The sequence below is a fragment of the Apus apus genome, chromosome 1, assembly GCF_020740795.1.
Source record: "Apus apus isolate bApuApu2 chromosome 1, bApuApu2.pri.cur, whole genome shotgun sequence".
Classification (NCBI taxonomy): domain Eukaryota; kingdom Metazoa; phylum Chordata; class Aves; order Apodiformes; family Apodidae; genus Apus; species Apus apus.
In genome coordinates, this window is record NC_067282.1 from 52995634 (window position 1) to 53023002 (window position 27369).

At 42.8% G+C, this 27369-nt stretch overlaps 1 protein-coding gene across 5 annotated transcripts in view; it reads left to right on the plus strand.

The window, feature by feature from the left end:
• Window positions 1–765: 765 nt before the first annotated feature.
• The window catches only part of FARP1 (FERM, ARH/RhoGEF and pleckstrin domain protein 1), a 210041-nt gene continuing 183437 nt past the window's right edge, over window positions 766–27369 (plus strand). For 4 of the 5 annotated variants that reach the window (XM_051619945.1, XM_051619954.1, XM_051619963.1 and 1 more), the window contains exon 1: window positions 767–1087. The gene's annotated coding sequence lies outside the window, so the exon portion shown is untranslated. Of the gene's footprint in view, window positions 1088–27369 lie in introns of all 5 variants that reach the window. The other variant, XM_051619982.1, reaches the window with a different exon arrangement.

The following is a 27369-nucleotide window of genomic DNA, read 5'->3' on the forward strand; positions in this document are numbered from 1 at the left end:
CTACCAACCCCCCGACTCCTTTCCCTTCTCTGACACCTCGGACGGACAAGCACCCGGAGCCTGATGCGCGCGCAGGGATACTTCTTGGTAAATGAAGCACCGACGGCTTCTCTGCCGATTCCTGAAGCCTCCCCTTAAAGCAGGAAAGCCGGGCTGCTCCCGGTTTTGCACAGACCCCTGGAGGCAATGTCCTGGCTGAACGGGCCGCCCAGTTTAGCAGCCTCTCCGCTGCCGGCGAGCGAAGGGCTTCCTTCTCCAGGGACAGCAGGGGACAACCTCCCTGCGAGCTACCCGTGCCCCTGAGGGCACCTCCGCCCGGTGGTCCCCAGGAAGGGGCAGTGACCAGGCTGGGCCCCTCGCCCCGGGGCAGGAAGGGAGCCCCGCCACCCTCTGGGGGCCGCAGCCCGATACGCGTCCCTCACACCACGAACACACCTGGGCGCTGCCCGCCCTGCCGGTGTCCGGGAAGAGGAGGAGGAAGAGGAGGGTATCCGCCGCCCCCAGCACCGCACCGGCGCGGGTCGCTGCTCCTCTGGCCCTTCCCCCGACGGGCTGCCCGGGTACCCGCGGCCAGGCGGCACCGCCGAGCTGGGCGCCCGGCTCCCTGCTTCGCCGAGCCGAGCCGTGCTGAGCCGAGCCGAGCCGAGCAGCTGCCGCCGCTGAACGCTGGAGGGGGCTCTCGGCCGCCGCCTCCCGCCGGCGGCTCCCCCTCCGGGAGGGGGCAGGGTTAGGGGAGGTGCAGCCGCGGCGGCGCGGCCGGCGGCGTCCAGTTCCCGCTCCTCCGGGTGGCGGGCGGCAGCGGGGTCGCCTCCTTTCCGTCGCCGCCTGCCGCCGTGCTCCTCAGCGCCCGGCCCCGGTGGGCTTCCCCCGCTGCGAAGCCGGACATGGCGACCCTTCTTCTGCCAGCCCCCTGCTGTCCTCCACCCCCCGCCGCCACCGCCACCACCATTCCTGCCGCCGCCTTCTCCTTCTCCTCCCCGCGGAGCTTTTAATGGCTCGGACCTCCGGCGGCCAAGCGCGACTGCCCCTGCACCAGCCGCAGCGAGGAGAGCCGGCGGGAGCCCGCGCAGCCCCAGCCCCGCGCACGGTAAGGGCGGCACGGCGAACAATGGGGCCGGGCGGGAGCGGCGGCGGCTGCCGAGAGCTGCGGGGCAGGCAGCCGGGACCCGCCCGCGGGGCGGCCGGGGCGGGAGGGAGCCGCCGGCCGCCGCCCCCTCCCCGGGCGGTGACAGCCGCGGGCCGCGCTGCCTGCCCGGCGGACACCGCGCTTAATCCCATCCCGGCGGGTAATCCTCGGCGAGGCACCGCGCCGATCGGCGCCCGGACCGCCTGCCCTCCCCCGCAGGCTGCCCGCAGGCTGCCCGCGGCCGGGCGCGGTCCGGGCGGCGAGGGCGGCCGCTCAACTTGGTGCCTTTTGTTTCACACCCCCGCCCCCCCCACCGCCCACACACGCACCCCCGGGCTGGGAGCGGGACCCGGCCCCGGCGGGGCGTCCTCCCGGCCGGCCGGCCGGCGGTAGGACGGCGCGGCGGGAGCCCTGCGGGGACGCGCGGTGACGGGCGGAGTTGGGAGGGACGGGCGCCCTGGTTGGCCCGAGGGAAAAGGTTTCGCTCCGGCCGGCAGCCAGCGGGAGGTGTCGCCCGGGGGGGCGTGTGAGGAGGGCAGCGCGGCTCGGCCCCGGGGAGGACGGGCCGGGGGCGGTGGGTGCGGGTGCGGGCGCCCCGCTCCCCCCGGGGCTCGCCGCCCCCCGCGCGTTCCCTGCGCGGCAGCAGCGGCCGCTGCTCCCTGCAGACGCAGGGGTGTGCCGAGGTGGCTCCGGCCTGGGGCCCTCGACGCCTCTGCCGTTGCCTGGCCCCGGGGCTGGGATGGCCGCTGTCAGTGCCGGGTGTTTCCCGCTCCTCGGGCTGATCGGCCTCAAGCAGGCGTGGGGAAAGTTCTGAGTCAACTCAAGTTTAATTTCCGAGTGGGAGCGTGCATGTGGTAGGCCTTGTCTGTTGCCATTCGGCGGCTTCTTTATTTTTTTCCTAAAGCGCAGGCAAATTCTTTGGAGTTTTAAAGTTGCCGGATTTACTTGATTGCTGGCATGAAATAAATGAAACGCGCAGCGGGTCTTTTTCGGTCGCAGCCCTCTTAACCAGGGTTTCCTTCGAAGAGATGGGTCCCTGGGGAGTGGAAAGATGATTGCTCGAAAGGAACAGTATTGCTCAGCTGTGTCATTATTTGTATCTCTCAGATACTTTGACTCTTGCTCCCTGTATTGCTTCCAGTGTGTATTTACAGCAAGCAGCTCATGGTGAAATCAAGCCAACAGAAACAAAATTTTGAAGGAGTCCAGTTGAGGAGAAGCCCCAGATGTCCTCCCGGATTAAGATACCGCCCTCCCATAATCACAGATGTTTATGTGAGAATGGCGGTATCCAGCAAATTACTGGGTTTGAGCCTTTGAGAGAAATGGTTCCGTGTACCAAAGAAGTATCCCATCCTCTTATCCGTGCCTCACGTGTCCCACCTGCTGGGGTCTGGTCCCTCGGCACCAGCAGGCACGGCAGGACAGGAGCTGTGTGTGCTGTGATACCCTATGTGTCCTGGGGCTTAGGGTTGCCCCGATGTGCACCTCACCGGGGAGCTCCATGCGTGCCGAGACCAAGCTGTTAATGCCACCAGGTGAGAGCGGCTTCCCCCTTTGCTCTCTGGCTTTTTCCCTGGTGTCAGAAGTGTCCGGTGCTGAGCAAAGGCATAACAATTCCATGGCTCAGGGATTCCTGAGGTTTCTAATTTCAGGGCTCTGTCCTGTTACGTATGGTTTTACTCCAGGATCCGGTGGTGAGTCTTGTCTTTCCTTTACAAATAGCAAAGACGAGGGGTTATATGTCATACACAGAATTATGGTGGCTATTTTGGAAAGCTTAGACTTTGTTGTATCAGCCCAAACTCCCATCGATTCTTTTATCCCCACAGACTGCCGTTCAAATGTCTAAAGAGGCCATTGGCAGTAAGGCCAACTGTCATCATCACAGGAAAGGGGATGAAAACTGTATTTCTCTGCTCACTTTTTTTGCTGCATCTTGCATTTAGCCAATTAAGTTGTGGTAGGGTTTTTTTTCTGCACTCCATTTTCTTGAACAAATTAAACTAGGAAAGTGGGAAGAATGTTTAACGCACAATAACATGGGACTTACCAGTGTCAAAAATTGGTAAGAGATGGAATGTGCAAATACCAAAGCTTAACTTCTATTTAACAACTAGACTTCAAATTGGAATATTTTTTCCCCCCCCCGAGGTTGACACAGGTCATTAATCATTCTGCAGTCAATATCTTAAAACATGCTACTTGCAGCCAAATTTTCTGAAATAAAATTGTGGATGATAAATGACCAAAGCAAAAATGCAACTTAAATGATGGTTTGAGAAAGAAAAGAGAGAGACTTGTTTTAGGAGTTATATTTCTGCATTGAAATTCAGATAGATAATTCTGAATTGATAGAGCTACTCAGTTATTTTTCCCTAGTGATTTTTAGATTAAATTGACTTAGGAAGAAATTCAAACTTCCACTGAAGAAATTAATATATCATGAAAATTAGCATTTCTTTTAAAAATACAAGATTTCTTGACACTGGTGTATACGAGGCTGCCAGTGCTGGCAGCTTTTTAGATTATGTATGCTTCGTGATGGAGCTATGCAAAATAAATGCTTCTCTGTTTTGAAATATTTTTAAATTGAGTCTTTGGCTTGTTTTTGGGCATGGATTTCTAAAAGGACAGGCTAGTAGAGTGACTCCCAAACTGGGATCTTTTAATGCAGGAAGCTGAGGAAGATGGTCTATAGGCGACACAGGTGAGACATTGGCAGTGGTTGCCCAGGGAAGTTGTGGCTGACCCCTCCCTGGAAGTGTTCAAGGCCAGGCTGGATGGGGTTTGGAGCAACTTGGTCTAGTTGGAGGAGTCCCTGGGACTAGATGATCTTTAAGGTCCCTTCCAACCCAAACTATTCTATGATGCTGTGACCACGTTGTTTTCACAGTGTTTGTAGTGAGAAGTTGGCTGGTGGGCAGAGCGATTCCAGGGCTGCCAGTGGGCTTAAGGATCATTCCCATCACAGGTTGAGTGTGTCCCCTCAGGTGTTCCAAGGTGGAAAACTCTCCAGAGAATGACAGGGTGTCATTGATGGTTATTAATGGTCATCTCTCCCTCTTTCCCAAGACTGGAATTTGAAGTGCAGGTCAGTGTTGTGACCTTGTCCTCCTCTCTGCTTCGCCTGGGGAAATGCGGATCTGCATCTTGCTGACTGGAGTGGAGATCCATATCCAGAACTTCCCTTGAGTGGAATTGACTCGCCTCACCTTTTTAAACTTATGTTCTTATTTAGGAAGGTTGTTTGCAGCTGTAGGATTGGGTTGCAAAATCTGATTATATACATACTGAAGTTCTAGTGTATGTTTTCTGCTGTTAAACCTCTAATATTAATCTTAGTTACATTCTAGTGCAAAATCAGCATGCTTGCGTGATACTTTTCATACAGTGTGGTGATGTTAGTGATAGGGACTAAGCTTACTGGGCTTGGTTTCTGGTGTGTTGGGCTTTTTTCATTGTTTTTTTATGGTCCTTGTCTATGCCAGCAGTGCCCTTATTTTATATTGTCTTTTTTTAGAAAAGCATGGTAAAAATGCTGTTTACTGAATTTGGGTCCACCAATTTGTCCTGCTTTTTCTGTTTCTTCTTTTAGAAGTTGGCATGTTTATCTTAAAAGGGCCTCTCCAGACTTAATTTAATGGCTTTGAAAGGTTGCCAGTTGTGTATAATCTCCCCTCTCCCCTCTCCCTTTTCTGACTGGTAGGTGCTGAGTAGATGGTGAAGTTTATGGTTTACAGATGGACTGCTGAATTAGTAAAGGGGGGGTGACTTGCTTTTCTGGTTGGAAAGGCACAGAATACTAATTACTGAGGTATAAAAGGTCATCAGGCTCAGTCAGCTTTGAATTTGTGTAAAATGTCAGCAAATTTGTCCTGCAGAAATGTAGGCGAATCAGGCAATTAGGTTGGTCTTGTATCAGATGTGGGCACTATCTTGTTTTTAATCAATTGCTGTAGCATGAGATTTTTAGCCTTGTCTGTAGTGAAGTGGACTTGATAAAATATTATGATAAATGAAAATATGGTATGCCTTTTGGGAGATTTAAGAAACAGGGTATAGAACTATTTTTTTTTAATTTCTTTTTAGTCTGGAAATATAAATGGCGGAAATTAATGTTTGGTTGTCAAAAAGGACTTAAGAAGAATGGTGGCTCTGTTAGTTGGTTGTCATATAAAAGGAAGCTTTGTTGATGAAGTTCACAGAGGTGCTAAGGTTCTGTTTTCTGTTATCTCTGAGGGAACAGTGATTTTTGTAATGTGCCCCTGAATGTTACGCAGTAAAGTCCGTACAGTAACATCTGGCTTTGTGTCACTGTATGAAATCGAGGAAAGAACTTTCTCAAGGCATGAAATCTGGATACTGAGGTTTACAGTGGAAGATTTCTGTACAATACACATTTGTTACTCGCCATGAGGAATACTTGCAAAGGCTTGGGTGGTATTTTAGTTTAAGTCAGGGATGGTGTTTCCAGACTGTTTTCTTTCCCAGGTTATAAATCAAGTGTAGTGGTAAATCCCATTACAAGATGGGAGACCATCTCTCCAAGGTGGTGTTGCTGGTTCCCTTACTGGTAGTGCCTTTCCTATGTAGTGCTCTGCTGCTTGCCATTAAAATAATTTGTTTTGCTACCTTGGCATCAGTGCTGGAGGTTGCTGCCCCACAGTGCAGGAATGCTCAAATGAGTCATAATGAGTGTTAATTTCAGTCCCATATTCCTTCCAAATATGCTGACTTGGGAAGGCACGTAAATGGTTTGGATCTTCCAAGGTGACTGGATTTGCCATAATGAAGGTACATTAAGACACTATTACGCTCCAATTTTATGTGTGTTTCTACTGTCTTGTAAAGCTCTTTAAATTGCCCTTGCAAGCTCTTTCTCACACTGGGTATGTTAACAACGGAATGGGGTAAGTTGTGCAACCAAAGGGGAATTTTCCCTCTTTCCCCAAGTTATAGGTCTCTCCAAGGCATCTATTTCTATAATACACAAGGTTTTATAAAAATTCTGCAACTGGACATGTATCTCATGGACAACTTTGAGGAAAAGCTGTGGCTTCCTGAGCATTGGTAGCAAGCCATCCCTGCTTGGAACAGCTCTGAGTACAGGTAATAGGCTTTGTACACATGGAGGAAATAGGATCGTTGCTCCTGGGACAAGCTGCTTGGGTACCTGGATTTTCTTGTACAAAACATTACTAGAAAAGAGCACACATTTTTGTTAAACTGGTAAACCTAGCAGTAATTGGCAAGAGTTGATGTTGACTGCTTCTGGTCTGGGACTGCTGCTTCTGCTGGCTGCTCTTGGTCTTTCTGCATCTTTCATTCCTGATTACTGCAGGACTACTTGTTTGATTGCTGGTCATTAATAGTACAGATGACTGCATCTCTTTAATCAAGGACCTTTATTTTCAGTCACCTGCCCCACAGTCACAGGTCAAGAAGACATTAGTCATTGTATTCAAATAGCAAATGTAGTCTAGCTGCACAGTAACCTGTGTACCAAGTTTAATTGGCTCTTTCTGCTCTGCATTGTGCATTTTTCTGCTGGTTACGCTCTCTCAAATGATTTTTTTCTTTGCCTGGATTAAGCGCTTGAGCTTTAGACATTGTGTGTTCATTTCTTCCATCTCTGAATGTTATTTTTGGACGCATCCCAGCTTCTGTCTCCCCACTGAACAATAACAAAGGTGTTCTGCGGGGACCTTTGCTAGCCCAGCAATGGAGCACCAGCAAGCTGCTCGTTAGTCTTTTATGTCTCTCCTTATCAGTTTTACTGTGAAACTCCCTATCGCTTCAGTTGCACATGTTGGAATAATTAGGCTTCCTGTTCAGCAGGTTTGTGTGGCATTGATTTTGTCCTGAAAGTTCAGGGAAAGGTTTCTATTAAATTATATGAAATGGCAAGTGTGTCTCTGGGAGTTGCCTTTTTCCATTTCTAGATGGGTTTAAAGCAGTCTTGCACAGAGAGAGGCAGGAATGGCGAACAGGTGTTCATGCTACTTGTATAGGAGTTGTTTTTGCTTGCGTTAGTAAGTGAAAATACATCATAAAAAAAAACCCCTCTTTTAAGAAGAAAAGTGAGGATATAAGGATATTAATATTTGATTGGAACAGGGATTCCCAACATTCCTGTAATTTGGAGGCTCTGGGAGTGCAGCAAGTATCCAGATGGACTTGGAGCATTTCACCACCCTGGTCTTCATACAATTATGGGAAGTGAGAATGGGGTGTCTTGTGGGGGTTGAGTATTTTTTTTCTGATCTTCCATTTGTCTCTCTCTCATTTCTTGACTTATCCTGAAGTTTGCTGCAGCTTATGGCTTACCATCAAAGTGAAATGAGTTTGATTTGCTTTTATTTTGTTAATTCTCTCAAGTCTTATGATTGCAATAACAGTGATTACAACTGAGAAGGCTCTGGCCAACTCTTGCTGTGGTGTGTTAACAGCAGTGTGTTTTTCAGATTAAGGAAAAGCATGATTTGTTTAGTTTGTCCCTCCTGAGGTTATTTTCTCAACGATCAAGGCTAAAAAAGGAAGGTATAGATTCTTGTAAAAGCAAGAACCTGCAGAAGTTTTATTTTTTCGCAGAAGTTTCTCATTTTCCATGGAGCAGTTAGTATTCAGGTCCTTAACAATATGAAAAATACTAAAGAAAGAAAGAGGAAGGGGGGATTCAGTTGCTGTACCTTTCGGAGAACCGAGAGTTTGTACAAGCTCATGTACCCAGTAGTCTCTGTAGATTATAGAAGTTGAACTTTTTTTTTTTGGGGGGTGTGTGTGTGTGAACATGTAAGATTAGCCTCCTTGGAGGTAATTTTCAGTCTCTTTGTTTGAAGACCTCATCTCCCATCTTATCATTATGATAATTCCTCCTGAAAATCTCTGTTTAGCGTTGTGTTTGTAAGACCTGAAACCATTAATGTTTACCTTTAATATGTTAAACATGCAATAATTTTGTTGCTTTTAAAACAGAGGCATCAGTATGTGCATGTAGGAAGATCAACAGTATGGTTGTGCCATTGTAGCCCATGTTGTTCGTTAGACATTTTTACAGCTTAGCTGAATTAACTGGTGTCACGTGGAAACTGAAATTGTTTAATGTCTTAGTGCAAAGCAGCATTTTTTTTCCCATTTTCTTTGAAATGTTGAACACAGTTTTCAATACTACGAAAAGAAAATACTAGAAAACATGAAAAGAAATATAAAGCAAGCAAAAAGAAGATACCTAGAATGTACAGTCAATAAACATTGAGCCTGAAGCTAGCAGAAAATATCCTCAAAGTGCCTCAATAGCAAATAAATAAATTTAAAAAAAAGACAAAGCAGATGGAGTGATAGTATTGCAGTGGAGAGAAGGGCAAGTGACTCTGCTATTTGAATATAAAAAAGGTTTTAAAAGGCATTCTAATTAAGTGCTGCTCACAGCTCTGCATTTACTAATAATATTTGAATTTTGAGATAAGTTACAAATGGCACAATTCCAACAATATCTGTTTGCTTAAAATGAGTGAGTTGAAAGTGAACTTCTGAGAGAAGAATTTCTAAATAGATCCGTAGGAGAGAAGTTGCTGTTGGTAATTTTATGAGGCAGGTTTTTCCATCTCATTTTTTTTCATATTATTTGCAATTATGGCTTGAATGATAGTGCTGCCTCTTTGTTTCTGACTATTCTCTGTTGATACATCTGTAAGTTGTTGGCCAGCTTCAACCATATTAGCCAAACAATGAAGCTTAATTGAAAAGTAAGTGCTAGATGGAGGAGAGACAAGAATCACTGCAGCTGTTGTTGGAGGTCATCTACGGTGCCTGTCAGCTGCCTGGTCAGCATGTGTGGTGGCTGGGCAGTCACACAGGTACTGCTCAAAGCAAGGGCAGCCTCACACCATCTAATTAGCAGTGAGTAAACAGGATAGTGTCAAGAGAGGGGTCTGGAAGGCTGGCAGGACAGGAGGTGTGTGGTGGAGCGAGCCGTGTAGCAGCTGGCTTTTCATTGTGAAGGGACTGTTGGGTGGAAACCAATTTTTATTAGCTCTGTCGGCCACCAGGTGTGAGCACATTTACATAGTGGCTCTTAGTGGGGAAGAAACAACTCTAGCACTAATGAAGCATGTGCAGAAAGTGAAATCTCATCAAAAACTTTGGCCACCTTGACACCGAGCCCAATTTCCCAGTTATCTGGAAATGCTTCTTATAGCTGTGAAGTAAGTGTGCTTTTTTATCCAATGAAGTACCAAAGCTGTGGTGCAAGAGTAGGGTATCTGTGTGAAGTTTACTTCCACTTGTCTAGCTTTTAAAGTGGAAATCATGGACTGTTTCAGATTCTGAACTAAGAAATTACAATCAAGCAATACTTTGAACATGAGCATTTATCCCTTAACTTGGTGTGGGGTGACTGCATGCTAAAGCACCAGAGAAAAATGGTTGGAACAATTTCTGGTTGTAATAATGCCTCAAAGGTCATTTGAAGCAACGGATGATCAAGTTATACTTGATGGTGGTAGCTCTCTATGAAAACTCAACACAGAGAAAGCCATTCCTGTTTTCCTGAATGAAGAGAAAGTACATGATGAGCTAGGGACCGATAGTGGAACATGCACTACAAGACTGAAAAACTAGATCACCACTGTGATGTATGTGTTTGCACATGTGATGGGGAGAGGGAGTTCAGAAGGATTTTAGTTTTCTGGAATGCAGACTTTTGATTTCTCTCCGATTTAAAAAAAAACAACACCAAACAAACAAAAAAACACCAACAAAACAAAAAAGCAAAAAACCCCCAAACCCAACACTATATATTCAAGAAAATTCAAATATGTATGAGAAAGCACTAAAACTTAACATAGTATTGCCCCTAATAGAATATTTTCTAGGATTGCTTTGCCTCCCTTAGATCTGTTGGTAAAATTTATTTAGGCGGAAGATAAAACTACCAAATTTTCCTTCAAATTTCCTTTCATTAAAAGTAAGAATAATGTTTGAAAATGTGTGGTTTTGGGTAATTTTAAAAAATACTTAAAGTGGGAAAACAGGTGATGTGATGAGGAGAGCTAATACACAGACAAACTACTTAAAGCTGAAGTAGTTAGCTGTAGAGATGGAGAGCTGTTCGAGTGTGTATCACAATAGCTGGATGTAAGTAACAGAACTACATTTTCCCTCCCACTGTCACTTAAGAAAATAATGGGGAGAGCTAGGTATGTTCCTTCATCCTGGATTCTGGTCCTTTGCAAAATCAGTGTGCTATGAGGATATTTATAGCAGCAGGATTGTTCTTTGAGAAAGCTCAAATAATTTTAATTTTAATATAAACATAATTTGATAGAAAAAAACCCAAAGAAGAGCCTATGTTCTACTTTTTTGCCTGTTTTTGTCAAAACAAAATGCCCCCCTCCAGTTTAAATAAAGTTCTTTCCACTTAAAAGCACCCTAAAGTTGGAACTGGAGCTTGGCTGTGTGCATTGAAGGGAAGATGATGGCTATGAAAATATAAAATGGTTCTAGAAGTTTTAAAACCTTGTATCTGTGGAAGTTCTGGGCTAACCTCACAGCAGAATGAGTTTGAGAAAATGGTGATCTGAGAATGATTCCAGCTTGGCAAGGAAAATGTGATTTGGAGAGGTGGAAGAGAAAATTAATCAGGATAATAAGTATGGCCCTTGCAAATAGATTGAGCCTAATGAAATTAATATCTGGAAATTAATTATAAACCCAACCTGCTAATATATAATAGCACCTAAGAGGATGTTTGAAAATCTGCAACTAACTCCAGGATTTTTCTGCAGAGGAGTTCCCAGGAGTGGAGTAAGAATATCTGCTTTTGTTTTCCCACAGAATATTTGAATTGCAGCAAGCAATCCCACTACACTCGTGCATATGTTTCCTGTTGTAATCAAGTGACAGTTTGACTCAGCTTGGAAGAGGCTGAAATGCCTGTGAGCTGGATTGTACAGTATCAGCTGGGTAAAAGTTTCCCAAAGTCTTTTGGCAGTGTCTGACTTCTGTGAAACAAAATATGCTGCAGCAATTTATAGTTTGCATGTGTGTCTGTTAACCAATGATTGAATTTATTCTAAGCATTAGCTTGCTCGTTTATAACAAATCCTGGAATCGCCTATTTTTTTTTCATTAGACATCCAGGCTAAATTTAATTGGAATCTCATCAGGAGGACAAGCTAGTCTGGGTGCTTTTGAATGTGTTTAAGGGAAGTTTCATAGCTCCTTCTTTGGTATTCCTCCAGTGCGGCCTGATCTGTTTTTATCTATGAAGTTTAAAGCTTGACGGGACAATAAAGACTCAAATCAATTGGAAGTAATTGCAACTGGATCATCAACATAGTTTTGTTTAATTTACGGTGTTTATTTAGTGCTCTTCTGTTGAGGAAGTTTAATCAAATTGCTCATGCTGTGAGGGACTGCAGGGGGGAATACCAACGACCCTGGTGCTTGTTTTGAGGACTCTACCTTATGTGATTTGCAGTTCTGCATTTGGGAAAGCAAGATTTTTTGATCCCTGGTACAGTGGCTGGAGTGGTTCCTCTGTAACTGGGCATGGGGACAGAGGGGCTCCCTCTTGGCTGGGTGCTTGCAGTGGGGCCAGGCTTGTCCCCCATCAATGCTCTAAAAGCATCAAAAGAGACCAGCTCTGCTTTTAAATTAAATTGCACAGCAATGCAGGTGAAATGAGCCCTTTGAATGTTAACACAGTGAATATGATTGTGTTAGTACCACATTGCTGGTATTTTGGAATGGACACAATAGCCTCTAGAAGCTCTTGGCATGTTGCTTGTTTGCACTTCTTATTTAAGTGTGCTGTTACAGAGCTCAGCTTTGAGGGCTGTGTTGGTTGTGCCTAATGCCAATGTTACACTGTGAAGAGCTAGATTCCTTAACCCCTAAGCTTGAGAGTGTGCGTGCTATGGGACAAGTTCAGGCTGTTTTCTTCAAGGAATAAGATTTGATGGGGACAGTTGAAAGGCACAAGTCTTGACCTTTGAACTCGTGGAACATTGCAGAGAATTATCCTTACCCAATATGCAATTAATTCACGGTAGAGGGAAGAACACAACCCATTTCCTTGTGCCTTTGCTTCCCCTTCCTTTCCCTCCTTGAAATTCCTACGTTTGTATACCCTCAGTATTTTAGCAGTATCTGTGTTTTTCACTAATAAGGCTGAATTTCTTCCAGGCTGAAAGAAAAACATGATGTAAACTGAGCTTCTGTGATTCTATTTCTGCACATCATGTGTGCTGCTGTTGGCAGTCCTGGGAGAAGGACCATTCCTCTGGTCTTAGTTTTAACGACAGTTTGTGAGAAAAAATATACCCAACAATACTGTCACTGTTGTAAGGCTGGGCTTAGGGAAATGTATTCACTAGATACGGCTTTTCTTCTTGAAATAAAGGGTGAAGAGTCTGCTATCTGAATTAACTCCTGGAATGTTACTGATGCTACATTTGTCAGGTTTTCAGGTGGTAAGAATTATTTGGTGTTCTGCAAGCCTGGCTATATTGATTATTTGTACAGTATTTACTTGTTTTTCCTTTTGAATTCTACGCATGTTTTTATTTCCCAGCCCCCTTTTTAATGCAATTTCTACCTGTAACAGCATTCTGTAGTATTTATTCATAATACTTGTATTTCTCTCTTCCATTAATAAGGTAAATGTGATGGAAGGACACACTGTTTATGTTTTGTAAAGTTTCAGAAAGTTTATAGCCAAAACTGTTGCTGATACAGCCCTGGAACTTGTTAGCTGTTCATTTACATCTTTCTAAATAGCGTAAGTAGTCAAGTTTTGAGTAATATTCTTTTTCCATTAGTCCTATGCTTTCTTAAGAGTAAGGAAGGAATGCACATCTTCAGAGGCTTGTCTGAGGTTTTGATGGCCCTATAAAACTAACTTTATTTTTTTTTTTTTTGGTTCTGTACCGTAGGGTTAAGAACTTTAAGAAATGATATCAGCTATAAGGAGTGTATACACGGGTGTGTAGTGAGAGGACAAGGGGCAATGGTTTGAAGCTTAAAGAGGAGATTCAGGTTGGACATTAGGAAAAAGTGCTTTTCTGTGAGGGTTGTGAGATGCTGGAACAGGTTGCCTGGGGAGGTTGTGGATGCCCTCTCCCTGGAGGTCTTCAAGACCAGGTTGGATGGGGCCTTGAGAAACCTGATCTAGCAGGAGGTGTCCCTGCAGGGGGGTTGGAACTAGGTGATCTTTAAGGTCCCTTCCAACCCAAGCCATTCTATGATTCTATGACAATCTGACTACTCATGTCCCTAATTTATTTATTTTATTCAGCAAATTTTTTTCCACTGAGAGGATATTTTTTTTTTCATGGATTTGCAAGTCAATGTCTTTTCCTGTCACTTAACAGATTAGGCACTTTGAATAGTAAACACTTATATTTTATGGATAAAACCTTATATTGTGACTGATAATTACTCTTGATTTCACCTGCTTCAGTTCTTGTTTGGTGATTTGTAGCATGAGGTTCCTTTTCTTTCCATCGGCTGCAGAGTATTTTCAGTGATTGTCTGAAGGACAAGTTTTAGGTAAATACAGGCTTGAGCCAGTGTTGGTTCTTGGCAGTGGTCCTAAATTTTCTTTTCTGTATCCATAGTCTGATTCAAGGGTGCTCCCTATAAGGACTGATATTTTTCTTCAGGCTTCTTTCAGATGTCTTAAATATCACTGCTTCCATTAAAAGAAAAACAAATTAAAAGTCTACTCCTCGGTTTACGGTCTTGCTGTTGGGGATTTTTCCTGCTGGTAAACTGGCCTTTGTGAAACTGCTCTAATTCTTCTTAACTTCCCACTCCCTTTGTACACTACATCCCTTAAACACTCTTACACTTTATCCTGCAAACAGTTCGTACCCTTGTTGCTCTGCCATGGCAGTCTCCTTGGTTCCCTGGGAAGCTTTTGTTCTGCTCTAGGTCATCCAGTTCTAGAACAAAGCGTTACCCCTGGGATGGAGCCCTTCAGGAGGACTGGCTGTGCAGGGGTTTATCTTCATGGCAATTGGCCTTCCAGAAAGGTTGTGTGTAACTTAGTTACTGGACTAGTAGATCTGTCAGTCTCTCTGCTTTGGAATTTTAGTAATTAGAATGACAGAATTATAATTCTTCTGTAACTGACTGTTCATGTTATATAAATATTCTATACATTTTCTTGAAATGTAATTACTCATTATTTATGCTGAGCTAAAGCAGTTTGTGATTAATAATCTCAAGGTTCCCTTTTGTTACCATATACTGAGTCATTTTATCTGTGTTAGTAAGACATGATGACCTATTTTGGTTAGTATGTCTGCTTTTTGAGCAGAAGGATGATAGCAGAAGTGTATTCCGGAATTTCTTGGGTATGCTAGAGAAAAAAAAAAAGGGAGTAAAATACCAAAAGTGTTAGTGGAGTGTAGATTTTGTTCTGTAAGATGTTAGAAGTGTGTTAGACTATGAAAGCTTTAGAGTGTCACCCTTGTTTTTAAAAACTGACTTTAATAAGGAGTTTGTTTATGTACTTTTGATCATTCTTAGACCCTTCAAGCAAGCCTGACTTTACTACAGGAATTCAGTAAGGTGCCACTGTGCCTTACATCTATTAACAGAGGTTCTCTGCTGCCTGACAGTACGGATGCCTTACTGACTCAGACAGCAACTCATTTTTATTAGATGAATGCAACTTTGAAGACTCCTTACTGAATGAATCCATTAAGAGAGCTGCCTAAAGGATATTTTATTTTTGCAAAACATGCAAAAAGTCAGAGTGACTCTGCAAGCTGAAGGCTGTGGGTAACACTGTATTTATTTCCCTTACAGCAATATTGCATTTGGCTGTTCTGCTGGTTCTTCATACTTAGAATTTACTAACTGGGGGGGAAAAGACTTTAAAAGGATTGAATAATCATGCCCATACTTTTTTATTACATAGTCTTCCATGAAAAAAAAACCAAAAAATTTTTGTTCCTTAACTTACAAGATCTAGCAACTTCATGGGTAGTTGTTTGTCCTATTCCCCATCTCGGTTACTTCAGACAGATGAGAACCAAACCATTAGCCTCCCCAAATTGTCCACATAGCTAATATTCCTTAACTACTAACTAGTCTTAGTAGTTGCAAGACTCGTGCTTTTATTCAAGAAGGGTAAATGGGGACGAAACCAGGATTCATCAGAGGAAACCCAGGAGATAATGAGAATGGTGAAACTGGAGGGTTTGGCCTTGATCAGGGCTTATAACTGATGCATAGTATCCTCTGTCCGTGGGACACTCCTGCTGACCTTGCTGCACTGCATGGGCATGCCAAAGGTAACCTAGGGAAATCTTACTGGGGGAAGGAGAAAATTAGGGCTTGCTAGACACCAGCATTTAGTGTTGCATATGGCCTCTTTTTATTTTTTCTCCCTGTAGTCCCTTACTGCAAAGATTAAGTGTGTTGGTAGCTTGTCAGTATTGTGGTACAGATACTGCACAAAACTAGTTCTGTTTCTGTAATCTGTAACAGCAAATAGTGCTTATAAAAATTATTGCAAGTCTGGAAATGAAATAGACTGATTTGTATGTAGAGTTTATTTTAGCATAGTTAGGACTTCAGATACTTTCTGATGTGAACCTTTTATTCTACATACGAGTTGCTGTGTGCAAGTGGATCACTTGTCTGCATTCCAGGGATTGCTTTTACGTCCACTGAAGTACTACCCTAGCTGGTCAGTTAAAACTTGAAGTTGTTATAACAGTCTTGTAATCTCATTGGTACCATTTTGTAAGTACTTGAAAAGCTGACACAAGTTGCCTCTCTACAGTCTTGGTTTCTGCAGAAGCATCTCTTTCAGGCAGAAATATTCCAGGTGCCACTTCTTGGAGTGGCATGAGGAAGGAAGGGCATCCATGCCTCTCTTTAGGTAAATGGACTCTCTTCCAACATCTGCTTCTTCTGTCCTTGATTCCTGGGTAATCATCTCGCTGAGCACATCCTTTTCTGCACAGTAAGCTAGAAAGGTTGATGTTCTTTAGCTGCATGCAGCTTGAAATTGAGCTTCTGCTGATAGGAAAAGAGAAACTAAGTCATATTTTCACTTTTGTAACCTTACAAAACAACCAAAAGCAGAAACATGGAAACCACCATTACTTTCCAAAGCAAGGGAGGAAACATCCCTTTCTGAAGTGTCCTAGAGTTCTTACATGCTACTTTTGCATAGATGGGTTAGTCAATTTACAGTGTTGTGTGGGCTGACTGAGGCAGAGCACTGGTTTTATGGCTGCTGAATGCTGTGTCTCTTCCTGTGCCTCCTTGGAGCCCTGTGGAAGTGTGCGGGCTCTGCTGAGACAGACTGGAGGCTGCTGAGCCATCCCTGCTGCAGCAGCAGCACGAGTTCTGAGGGAACTGAAACGATGAGCTGTGAAAGCACTGAGAAACTGGCAAAGAAAATGTTGAGCTCCTGGAATGCATTTTTTTTAAATAGTAATGAGAGGTCAGATCCTGAATGCTGGCAGCAGTCTGCTAGTATTTCATCAGGATTTTGAGTAAAATTGTTTCAGTTTGGAAGTAACGACTTAGAAACGTTAACTTGAAATCAGCAATGTGAGATGGCTGTAATGTTTAATACAAAGCTTGTGAAGTAGCAAAGCTGTGGACAGTGAGCACTTTGACACCAAGGTGGGGAAAAAAAAAAGTAAAAAAAAAAAGTAGATGTCCTTTTTTAAAACTTCCTCAGAATAAAATGGACAAATTAAATTTCAACTGTAATTTCTACATATGGGAATGCCTTACCTGTATGTGTTAGTTTCACTTATCGAATACACTTTGTGTCAATGACTTCTCAAATGAAGTAGGTCAATAGATGCACCTTTTGTATTGTCATTTGCTGTATTCATTGTGTATAGTCATTTAAAATATATAAAACAACTGAAGGGGAGCTATCCTTTACATTTTTTAGATCTCTATTTTAATGTCTTTACACTGGATAAAGTTCTGCTTTCCCTGTGTAAGTACTTTTCATTTTTTGAGAAGCAGAAAAGCTTTTGCATTATGTATTTGCTTTCAATTTAGCTATCAGATGCAGAGAGAATACTTTCTTTTTGAAAGTACTCATCTGGGAGCTCAGAAAATAGGAAAGCTTTTTGTTCTTCCTGTGTCCTTTGTAATCCATAAGCAAAATAATTGCATGGGAGACAATTAGGATGATGTGCATTAAAGCTTGAAGCACACAAAGAACTTCAGGTATCTAACTGAAGGCATCATGCAAATTAGGTATCTCTAAGACTTAATGTTTTTTAGGTACCTAATAGAATTTCTTGATGTTTCAGTAAATTTGACCATTAGTGAACTGGAAAATTAATCACGGTCACCAAATCTTAATCTCTCTGTTGTACAATAGATCTTTCTGTTTTGAATAGTAATCTGGTTTGTGGTAGAGTTTTTTTCTCTTTCTGATGTATTTTTAGGGTGACTTTTTAAACATCTTAGTGGTTTAAGTTTACTCCCTTCCAAATGCTGTGTATTGAAAGCCACAGTAAAATGGACATCTCGATATAAAGAAACAAATGCACTGCTGATTTCTAAGGCAAAAGGCGTAAAAGCAGTAAGTGTAAGTAGGACTGTGTAACGCTTAGAATAATGTGTCAATATTGTGTAACCTGCTGGTTATGGAAAAACAGGTACCAAAGAAAATGTAAAGACTATATTTAATTGCAAATGAATCTTTGAGATGTACCGATGAATAGAAATTCAATTCTAGAAGAAGAAGAAAAAAGCAATTTTAATGTAAGGTTTTGTGCTTCGTAATATGTTTACTTTCCAGTAATGACTTCAGCCATTTGGTTTATCTTTCATTTGGACCATTAAATTACCTAAAAATACTTAAAAAATAGTTTTATACTGTCTCTCTTCTCCCCCCCCCCCTTTCTTTTTTTTATTTTATTCCCCAAGATCATGTACTAGTAGAGCATGTGTTCATTCAGCCACGGAGGTGAGTAGAAAGGAACTCTGCCAAGGCACAGATTATGACATAACTTTATCTTTCTTAAGTGTTGAAGGACAGATGCATAGAAAGATGGGGGGGGGGGGGTTTGGGTGGTGTGTGTTTCTTATTGCTTGTGCTTTGCTGCAGAAAACCAACCAGTTCTTTTCAAACAAGCCTTGTGATACTCCTACTGCTACTAATCCTAGCCTGGGAAGTTAGAATATGGAAGTTAGAATATAGAAGTTAGACTTCTGCAAGGCCTTTGACACAGTCCCCTACAACATCCTTCTCTCTAAGTTGGAAATAAACAGATTTGGTGGGTGGATGGGTTTGGTGCATAAGGAATTGACTGGACGATCGCATCCGGAGGGTAATGGTCAATGGCTTGATGTCCAGATGGAGGTGGGTGACAAGTAGTGTCCCTCAAGGGTCCGTACTGGGACTAGTGCTGTTTTAATATCTTCATCATTGACATAGTGGGATTGAGGGCACCCTCAGCAAGTTTGAGGATGACACCAAGTTTACTGATGCAGTCAATGTGCCAGAGGGACAGGATGTCATCCAGAGGGACCTTGGCAAGCTGGAGAAGTGGGTCCATGTGAAACTCATGATCTTCAACAAGGCCAAATGTAAGGTCCTGCACCTGGGTAGGAGCAATCCTCATTATCAGTACAGGCTGAGGGATGTTGTGGTAGAGAGCAGTCCCGCGGAAAGGGACTTGGTGGTACTGGTGGATGAAAAGCTGGAAATGAGCCAACAACGTGCACTCGCAGCCCAGACGGCCACCTGTGTCCCGGGCTGCATCAAAATAAGTGTGGCCAGCAGGTCGAGGGGGATGATTCTGCCCCTCTACCCTGGTGAGACCTCACCTGGGGTACTGTGTGCAGCTATGGAGCCCCCAACACAAGAAGGACAGGGACCTGTTGGAGTGTGTCCAGAGGAGGGCCAGAAAAATGATCAGAGGGCTGGAGCACGTCTTCTACAAAGACAGGCTGAGAGAGTAGGGTTTGCTCAGTCTGGAGAAGGCTCCAGGAAGACCTTATAGTGGCCTTCCAGTACCTGAAAAGAAGCTGGGGAGGGATTGTTTATGTGGGCATGGAGTGATAGGATGAGAGCCAGTAGTCTTAAACTAGAGCAGGGTGGACTTAGATTAAACATTAGGACGAAGTTCTTTATTATGAGGATGGTGAAACACTGGAACAGGTTGTCCAGGGAGGTGGTCAGGGCCCCATTCCTGGAGACATTCAAGGTCAGACTTGATGGGTGACTTTTATAGGTCTCTTCCACCCCAATGCATTTTATGATTCAATGATTCTATGAATATTTTCACTTGGAACAGGAAATTACGAGATGTATGAGCCTTAGATGTACTTTTGATATGCTTGTCTGTGTTTGAGAGATTTTCACCTTGATTTCCCCTGCAGACTACTTTGTGCATGGCTGGTAGTGTATTCAGATGGGATTCCTGTCCCCTACACATGTGAACTTGAATTTTCTGCTATTTCACATATTGAGGTGAAGAATGACATAACCTACGAACAGATCCTCCCAAGCACAATTCCTGGAAACTGTGTACTGTTGTGGGTTTGTTTATTTTCTACTTGTCTCCTTGCTGTGATAACCTCAACTTTTTGAGGAAGGGAGCAGACAGTTTATTTAAAAACCTATTTCAGAAAAATGTCATTTACATAAGCAATAGCAGATCCCTTCATACTACTGAACTCTCTTTGCGGAGACTGGGGAGACTTTTTCTGTGAGTGTGACCAAAGGATGCTTGGAATCTAGACCTGCCATACCCTGTAATGTTAAAGAGACTTCTTCAGCAGAGGCAAGGCTGAAAACAAACTCAAGATGAATCTCATATACGCTTTATGAAACTGAAAAGGCCTATACTTGAACTTCAGTGATCAGGAGCTAAGTCCAGTCTCCAGGCTCTATTTTTGTTTGTAGTCCAAGGCTGTTTTCCCTTCAGGTCTTTGTGAAGCCAGAGGATAAAGAAACATTCTTGGTGATGTGATGGGGCTTTGCAGTGTTTTTTCATGCCCTTCTTCTCCTCTCTTCCCCTAGCTGCTTCCCTTGTGGTTATGTGCAAGCCTTAGCTTTACACTAGGGAGACTTTTAAAATTTTTGCTTGGATGCTATTTGGATATTACTCAATAGTGGAAATTGGCTGCTTTGCATAGATACATTCTGACCTTCTTTAACAATACAAAAACCTAAGTAGTTCCTCTTTCTGTGGTTAGAGCTAGAAAGGATTGTCATACTGATGGCAATAGTTCCCAGAATATTAATTTTTGATTTATGGGTATTTACTGACTCTCCCAAAGATAAGTGGAATGACAGATAGCTTTCATTTGTGTTAAATGTGTGGGCAGTAAAATAATCTTTTGTTTAGGTGAGACAATAGTCTTGGAAAGATTTTTTTTTTTTTTCCCTTAACAATGGTCTTGAGAACAAACACAGAGGGTTGTGCCTGAGCAGCTGGAGCACTGCTGCTGGTTGGCTTAATTATCTGACTTCTTGGTGCTGAACAATTCCTGAAAACACAAAGCAGCATATTAAAAATCATGGAACCAGGGGCTCTGAAATATACTATTTGCTGCAGCAGTTCAGCTTGCAAATTGAACCTGAATACCTAAGAGGGTTGGTGGTTGCCGAGACACTTGTAGATAAGCTGTCTGGAGCACTTAGCCGTTTAAAGGAGCAAAGTCAAGGGGCTGTATATAGAAACAAATGGGGGCAGGGGGTGTAGTATCCCCAAAGTATCCTTCCAAGCAGTAGTACATTGAAAACAGCTTGTGAAGAATATGCCTGGTGGTAGGCAAAGTGTGAACTGTTACAGCAAAATTTCCTGCTGGTCAGGACATCATGCAGAAGGCTGTGAAGCTTGGTGCAGCATTGTTTCCATCCCTTCATAAGGTTTGTTTGAAAAATACCAGGGTCATAAGCTGATGAAATTGGAAACGTGAAAGGAATTTCAGGGGCTGAAAAAACCCAGGATGGACAGTATATCTTAGCGTTAACTTCATAGGTCTGTTATACAGAGGAAGTTGTTAAGGTTGATATTTTGACTATATGTTTAGTACAAAAGGGTAAGAGTTAGTGTTGAAAGCAGAAGAGCATGGAATAAGGTAGTACAGACCTCTGGGCTTAGAGGGGAAAACCTGGCTTCCTCTTCCTTTTGTAAGATAGTTTTCAAATATCTTCTGTTTGGACTACACAGTTGACCATACTAATGAGGTCTGGTTTTCCTGAATCTGTTATACTTGCCATAAAAGTGCCTCATGGCACATCAATCTTGGGATTGAATCAGCATGATTTTCAATGTCTACAGGAAGTCTTGTTCAGGGCTTCTAATGGCAAATGCCTGTCCAGTTGGACTGGTCGGCTAAAAATGGCCCCAGAATAATGACTTACCTGCTATTAAATGATCTGGAGTCATATATTCTGATCTGTGTATAGCACTAGTAAGTTACAGAGTAGTACCAGTGAAATGTTCATGGAGACGTCTCCTTCTGTTTGAAAGCAAAGCAACAGTGCTTTTATTTTAAGAAGTGGTCTCAGAATTAGCAGGAGCTCAAAGGCATGCAAAGAGAAATGAGTTACCAAGTGCAAGACTGGAAGTCCAAATTCTTAGATGGTTTTGCAGAAACTTTAGGTAGGGCAGAGTGTTGTGGGAATGCAGCATTATCACAAGAGGTCGGGCTGCAGTTTGGTGGTGTTGATGTTCTGGATGGAGTTGTACTTTGGCGAGATAAGTGACAGTTTTGAAACCACAGTGGCAGTGTAGGGGTGAGTCAGTGAATCAGTCATCTTAGTTCCAGCATTGAAATTTGTGAGATAATCACTGAGCTGAGACAAGTAAGTCCAAGAACATGATAAAATAAGCACTGACAGACTGACTGACTGCCATCTGACAAGTGGTGCTAGTATCTCAAAGAAGAGTCGACCTCCTCACACAACAGCATAAGGCAGATCAGTGACCGAGCTCTGTTAAGAATCTACTCAGATATATTTCATACCATGCTATAAGCTAGTGTTATCTTTGGCACAGGAAGGAAAATGTGGGCAACTATTCTGCTGCAAGTCTGTCATTGGAGCCAGTAGGAACAGACTGTGGTTTTATCTGGAGGTTCATGTAGTCAGCACTGTACAGCTGAGGGCCTGGACAGTGGATGGAGGTGATCTCCAGCCTCTGTGGCTTTCAGGGATTTGTACAGAACAGGAAAACCACCACCCTCTGTAGAAGCTATGGGGCAGCTAAAATGTCAGTGTTAGAAGAGATGGGTTTATTGTTTGATTGTGTGTGTTTGTTTTTAAATTAGATTGGAAACCTTTTGTGCCTGCATGCAGAACACAATAGAAGAGTTTAAGAGTTGGTGTGTGGAAGCAGAGAGTGAGTGTATGAGGCAAGAGAGATCTTAATGAGCAGGCTGCTATCTGGAAAGCGATTGCACGTTGGAAGTTTCTGCATGACTGATTTCTGCTTCCCAGAGGAAGGAGTTTCTCTGGCTTTCAGCTCTGTTTCTCCCAAGATAAATAACACACCTAAGCTGTAAATATTTTCTAGGTATTTGAGCTAAAAGTGGCTAATACTGAAAATGCAAATTCACTTTGCACTGAAAGCTCACTTAGTATTTCTGAAAGGGAGCCAAAGTTTATATACTTCAAGACATTTTAAGGATGGTTTTAAGAACAAGTGAGAAATTCAATAGATTAGCTGGTAGGCACAAAATATAACAGGATTTATAATGTAGTGGTGAGGCTGTGCAAGTGGGCATTTATCTCACCTTATGAGTGGCTCCATAAATCTGTTAATGCCTCATAAATCTCATCTAGAGGCCATTTTCTTGACATCTCCCAAATTCGTAGTTTGCCTGCCAGCCATTTCAGGAGGTGCCTGGGCAGAGAGCTGTGTGAGTGGTGGGGGACACGAAGGCAGAACGAGCTTTAATTCTGTTATAGTGCCTTCCCTTGCTGATCTGCTTCTGAATCCCTGCAGAAGTAGAGTGATCTCGTTCTTCTTCCTCTTTCATCTTCCTCATTCCCTTCTGCTACTGCCTTTCAGAAACTGTGCAACTTCTGAAATGACTTTCAAATTCATTAGCACAGCACTGTAATTGAGCTGAGCCACCTGAAGCGGGGAACAGGAGCTCTTCTTGTATAAGTCAACTCTAATGAGGTTTTTAGTACTGGGACACAAATCAGAAGTAGGTAAATGCAGTTGTTTAATGTAGGCAAAGTTACAGTTTGGCATCACCCAACCCAGTCTAGAAATGTGTAGCACAGCTGTCTTTGTGTAACAGGGATATGCGTAATGACCTGCAGCTCTCCAATAGGAAGCAAGTCTTTGTCCGATTTGTGGTTTCAGCAGGTGCCGCTTATGGATGTTTCTGCACAGCCTGGCAGGAACCCTCAAGAAGGAAGTTGAAAAGGCAATGCTTTAGGAGACAGACATCAAAAGATGGGGCTTCCCAGCACAGCACATCTCGCTGAAAATTCCTGGGCCTGTAACATGGGATTTAGCCCCGATGTCTCCAGATAGTTTAACAGAGCATCCTACCTCTATTAATGGCCAGTAGTAACACTTAGGGGAAAATGTGTTAAGGAAGACAGTGATTCCTCCTAGGTTTTGGCAGGCTGCAGTTCAAGGACTTGAAGCAAGAAAGTAATGTCAGCACCTTTGTTTAACAGTCCTTGACAGACTTTCTTTTATGAATACAGCTAATCATGCATTAATCTGATTTTAATTTTTGCCTTCACAACATCCTGTGACAATGGGTTCTGCAATTAATTGTAGTATAGAAAAAGTACCTCCTTTTCCTCATGTTTTTAAACAAGCTGCCTGATAAACTTCATTTTCTACTGCCTAATTCATTTATTCTGAGACATGGTTTCCTATTTGCTTTGTTCGTAACACCATTCATGGTTTTATGTCTGTCATTTCACCCACCTCCCCTTCTAATCTAAAAGCGCTCGTTTGTTTAGTTCTTAGGATAAAGCTGCTCCAGACTTCCCCATCATTGTCACCCTGCTTTGAACCTTTTCATGTTTTGCTGTACCATTCTCCAATGAAGGTTGCTCAGAGGCACAGCTCCAGGCTGCACAGAGGATTTGCAGTGGCACAGTGGCATTCCCTGCTGCATTGGATATCTTTGACCTGCACATTCCCTTTGCTCTCCTCACTGGCACTGGGCTTTGTTGTCTGAGTGAGTGGTTCCTCAGTTTAATTAAACTGTGGTGGCTCCAAGGTTTCCATTCACTATATTGGGTGTTACTTTGTGTTGTGTGTCTATGAATACCTGAAAGATCTATCTGCAGCTCCTCACAGTTAGTTCTTTTGATTCTGTAATCCCCAACAAACTTTGTCATCCTGCTGCTTCCTCCATTTTCCACATAAATAATTAATATATTAACACAAATGCAAAACCAGAGCTATTGTGAAAACTGGCTATTTACTCCTGTCCTGTTTCTTCTCATCTAGACAGTTTTTAATTCCAGAAAGACCTTCCATCTTATCCCATGACAGTTCAATTTCTTTAAGAGCCTGTGGTGAGAGACATTGTCAAAGGTTTGTTAGAGATCCAAGCACAGACTATATATCATACATACCACACTTATCTATGTATGTCAGGGCAAGTTTCTTGTAGAAGAGGCCATGCTGTGATGGCACTCCACAAGTAAATTTATTTGCTCACCTGCTAGTTCTGTTCTTAAAATCTCTATCAATTTTCCTAGTGTAGGGGTGAGCCTGTAGATACCAGCCTGTCGTTCCCTGGAGCCCTTTTATCAATACTGGGAGCACATCCTCAGCTTTTTATATCTCGTTTGATAAGTTTGTCTTAGAGGGAAGATAGCATGGTTCAGTGGTTGTGTGTTGGAGTGCCTTTAAAATTCCTGGGTGAATAGCATCTAATTCTGGTAGCCTGTTGATGGTCCTAAAGCCTGATCTAAGCATCCTGTGTTTTTGACAGTCTTCTTGCTCCCATACACACCTTGCGTTTTCCTGCATTTCAGGAGAGTGGTGGCCAGTTTTTCTCCATTGTCCCTTGACCTTTTGGGTAGGTAGGCAGACCTTCCTTCTCCCATGTTGCTACCTCAGCTGCTTCCTATATGTGAAACAGGAGCTGGCAAGAAGGAGGCTGCTGGAAGGCAGGAATTGTGGCCAGAGGTGAGCATCTCTTTCTTCCTCTATCCTGGTTTATGGTGGCTTAAGCAGGTTCAGAAGCCATGACAATAATTGTACGTATATATAAAAGTAGGCTTTTATTGCATGGAAGGTATGGTTTAATGTTGTTGTTTCCATTCCTTATCACTCTCAAAAAAATTTCATTTTCAACGAAAATAAACTTATATTTGAACTTTCTCAAGTTTTTTTTCATAGATAATGGATTTATTTAGTATATTAATGTGTATTACTTTGTTTTGGATTATATTAATAGCAAAATTTTAATACAGCTCTTGAATGTATAAGACATTCATAGATTTTAGGATCAGAGTGAAGGAGAAGATGTTTATTGTTAAGAAGAGTTTATGTACAGTTTGATTTTGAAGCGGTTCAAAAATTCAGTGTTTTCCTGCCATTGATCTTCAATATTAGTAACAAAAATCCTCAATTGTGTGCAAGTTTTATTTGTTATGCGGATCAGACTTAGGCTCCCATGTCTCTAATGGCTTTCTGGCTGTTTTTCTGGTTTTCACTCCCTGGAAAGAAAGATGTATTTCATCGTTCTAGTCTCAGAATATCTGAGATGAGACAGCAGTACTGTTTTCTTCCTTTCTTCTCTGCTTCATTTTTCCCTTTCTTCTGTCTTTCTGTATGTGGGTGTTTTTTATTCTGCTTCAGATTGTGTATGTGTGTCTCCCACATAGTTTTCCTTAATTGCTTTTTGCTCTGACTGTGCAGGATCCTGGCTTTTGTGTGTGAGGTTTGCACAACCGTTTTTATCTAGTTTCAACCTTTTTCAGTGGCTTTGGAATTAACTTGCCTGCCTTGAATCAATTGAGGTAATGTGGCGTGGTGTTGCTTAGCAATGCTGGGAAGCTGATACTGCCTAGGTGATGTGTGCTGTAACCACACTGAGCAAAAGAGACTACCTGTCCTCTGTGGTCCACGCTGAGAAGAAAGCTCACATTTTCTGATGTTTTCAGCATTCTTGCTTTTATGTGTTGGTTTTGTGATGGTTTTGTTTTTTTCCTTTACTGTTGCTGAGTAACAGTTTTATACATTTACAGATGTTCCTTTCCTCTTCTTCCTGATATATGCAAGTGTAAAAAACTTTATAGCCTGTAGAATCAAATATAATTGGGATGTCTGTCTTTAAAGAGCTGGGTATCTAATTAACTGTCTTGAGATAGGTATGTTTTCTGTCTTCCTCCTCCACATACTAAGCAGAGCTGTTATGAAGGTAGAGCTGAGTTTTGTAGGATGTTTCAGTCATCCAAAGCAGCACAGTCTGTCAGCCAATCTATTGTCCATGGCAGAGGATTACAAATGAGGATGAATTTGATACCTGCAGCCATGTAAGACTACAGAATGTTATTTCAGCAGCAGAGGTAAACGTGTTAATGGAAGTTATTAGCTTTAAAATATTTATTTAAAATTGTTGATGCTTACATTAACATCTCTGAACATTTAGCTGTGGATAGATTTTAGTCTCATTTAAATGACAAAAGAACAAAGTATTTTTCCCCCACTTGCTTGTTTCAGCTTTTCCAAAGCTAAGGAGTATACATAAAAAAAATGCAAGCCTGCTAGTTTCCTTCTCACTCTTATCTTCTTTTTAATAAGCAGCACTAGAAAAATTACATATAGGTGATTCTTTGAGCCACAGTTTTACCAGATGGTTGCTCTAATTCTTCACACAATATCGAATAATGTGGGATAACCCCATATATAAGTCATGGGGTAGGATAAATGAGAAGGTGGTATTTTCCCCTTTTAAACCAAACAGAATACAAATCCAAGTTCTTTTTTACAATCCTAGGGGAGACTTACAGTATTCCCTGTCACTATTGAAGGTGGTGCAGGCTCTGACATCTGTTCTGCCTTTGATGGCAATTATATTGAGTGTAATTGTACAGCAGGTATACAAATGTAGGATATTTTTTATTTTCTACATTTCTTGCAATAATGTTTGCACTTGTTCAGCTCAAGCCCCACCATTCTTTTTCAGAAACTCTCCCTGGGTGTAGGAAGGCTTGCACACTCCTTGGGAACTTTGAGTACAGCTAGCCAAAGCAATTGGGTAAGCAGTCACAGCCTTTGGGTGCCTGGTAC